The sequence below is a fragment of the Palaemon carinicauda genome, chromosome 1, assembly GCF_036898095.1.
Source record: "Palaemon carinicauda isolate YSFRI2023 chromosome 1, ASM3689809v2, whole genome shotgun sequence".
In the NCBI taxonomy this organism is placed as follows: domain Eukaryota; kingdom Metazoa; phylum Arthropoda; class Malacostraca; order Decapoda; family Palaemonidae; genus Palaemon; species Palaemon carinicauda.
In genome coordinates, this window is record NC_090725.1 from 7,261,702 (window position 1) to 7,264,694 (window position 2,993).

The following is a 2,993-nucleotide window of genomic DNA, read 5'->3' on the forward strand; positions in this document are numbered from 1 at the left end:
AGGAGAGAATATCTATCTATCAACAATCACTGATAGATTGAACCGTTATCCAGCAGCAACGTAGAGAGTAGAGGTCCCCTTTTTATTTTTGTTTCATTTGTTGATGTTGGCTACCCCCCAAAATTGGGGGAAGTGCCCTGGTATATGTATGTAATTCCCCTAAGAACCAATAATGCAAAAACCGTAGTTTAAGATTCGGTCAAGTATTTTTACAAGTTTGCTCTTCCTTCTGTTATAAAAGTGAGATCATGGCAGTAATTTTGTATCTAAATATTTCAGGGATAAAATGAAAGAGTTAGGTATCGAACTTGTAATTTCCACACCATGTCCCCCAAAGTCACTAGGCATTGCTGAACTATTCCACCAAATGCTAAAAAGCTTCTTACGAATATTGTGAAACACCTTTGAAGTATGATGAAAAGCTAATGACACAACCTGATTTAGTCCTTTAGAGTTGATGTTCATTCACACTGATAAAGGGCCTTGAGAAAATTGAAAATGTAAGTTAATGCCTTAAAATGATAGAGAAGATTGCATACGAAATCTAGAAAATTACAAGGAGAATCTAGGGGAAGCTTAGCAGATAGCAATAGATAACGAGAATAACAGTGGAGTGGAACTAAATAGAAGTATGATTTCAGGGCAAAAGAGAGAATTTTCCGTGTGGGAGATAAATTTTTAGCATTAATTAAGAGAGATGGTCCCTCGTTATCATATAAGCTGGAAGATCCTTCTTCTCTCTTATAAAATGGTGAAATTTAGATTACTTGATTGATATGGGTAGGTGAGCTAAGTGGTTGCACATAAACCTGTCAAAGATAGCTAATGAACGCCTAGTGTCTGTAGTAAACGTATCACAGATATAAATTAGTTTTAAGAAAAACTCCGATGTGCTTAAGAGTTTGAATGTATTCAACCCTTGTTTAGAAAAAGAAAACCTGCTTGATGTTTTTTAATTATCCTGTTAGTAATAAATAATATCTAATTAACCTTTAAGAGCATGATATTGTCATGATATTGTCTGACAAGATACAAGACCCATTAGACAAAATCCATAATTATCGTCTGAGCTCAGAGAAACAAAATAAAGTTAAGTATATGTCAGATAATGATTTGATAGTTCCTCGAAAGAATGAATTGGGTTTTCTGGTAGTTCCTGTGTGAAAGGAAGATGGATCAGATAGGTTGTGCATTGATTTCAGAAAGATTAGCAACATTGTCAAGCAAAGTAATTTTCCCCTACCCAGGAATGACGATTGCTTGAATAGAATCGGAAATGCCAAATTCATTTCCATGGCAAAAGTTATTAGCAAACACCTCAAAATGAGATGGCTGGGAAAATATATGCTTTTATAACATCTTTCGGAACTTGCAAACCCAGGGTTATGACGTTTGGTTCAAAGAACCCAACTAGTACTTTCCAAAAGTTAATAGATAAATTTTTAAATGGCAGCAACAACTGTGTCGTAGAAACGTAGATGATCTTATATCCTCAGAAACTTGGTAAGAACATTTGAGAATTTTAGCGATAGTCTTGGAACCCCTTGTTCTAAATATGAAAAAAAATGAGATGAGAAAACTCCTATCACTTACTTCCCTCATAAAGTGGGTCTTAGAAAGATGTGTCCAGCAAATAAACAGCTGATCATGAAATTTCTCAAAATGGTTGAATATTTCCGTAGATTTGTGACGAATTTTTCAGAAATAAGCGCTCCTATATCTAATCTCTTCACGAAGGGACGACTTTTCATCTTAGATGACGAGTCTATAGAAGCTTTCAACAAATCAATAACCGTAATGATTCATGAGCCAGTACTATTGGTACCTGATTTTAGCAAAAGAAGCGTGTGTTCAAACGTAGTCTATTAGTTTCCATGTTTGATGTGTCAATCTCAGAAAAGATTACATTAGACGTAGTACCACGACACTTCGAAGTGTATGCTGGCCCACAGAAATCAGGTGGCAATGCACCAACATTATACTGATATTCACAACTGGAAATCCTCCCTGTAAGAACTAATTAACGGAACCCAGATCGTTCGCAGGAAGAATAACTATAGCAACTAATGAATCCTTAACTTTTAATCAGCCTATAAAGACAAAAGCCACACCTTCCGAGGAATCATCAATTGAATGCTACCCTCAAAGCCTCTTACCAGAGAGTGTAATTTAGAATGTACACCAAGACCAACCTAATAGCGACACTGGTAATGAGGATCGTTACCGGCCCAGGAGGACCAAATAGTACAGCAGCATAGCAAAAAAATTCATAAGAATTGTGCATTTGGTGATGGAAGCACCAAACATGGAGGAATGATAGATTGTTATACTGGGAACATTTTCAGATATGGAACCACTTTTGTAGTAACCCCAAAGTGGCCGCCATATTGGATTTCAAAATGGCGGCTTACAAATCTTAAATTACAGATAATTCTGGTTATATACCAGCTAGAGACTTGGTTTTAGTGTCTAGATATACATATTTGAGGTCAAGAAATTGAATGGTTCTAGTTAGAAGTTGATTTGGTGTAAAAGCACAATCTCACAGAAAAGACTACAACAGACACACTACCACGACACTCCGAAGACGTACACCAATATCCATTAAAGGAAACCCTTTCTGAAAGAACTAATGAATGGAACCCAGATGGTTCACAGGGAGAACAACCATGACAGGCTCATAGTAGCTGAAACTGTTAACATCACCCTCAAAAGGCCAATGTTGAACATTCAACAAGATTCTAATTACACCTTCTCTTCAAGCAGAAATTAGACTTGCAGTAAAGTAAGAAATGATGGACTGGGATGCTCCTTAACGTCTGAAATCATATGCTCTTCGACAGGAACGTCATATCCCAGAGATGGCCGAAGAGCATGGCTATGCACGTACAGTACAGTGCTCTATTATAGTGCGAAAGTATATGTACATCGTAATTAACAAAAATTGTCTTACTATTAGTTTGTTATTTTATTACATATATTTATTTACATCA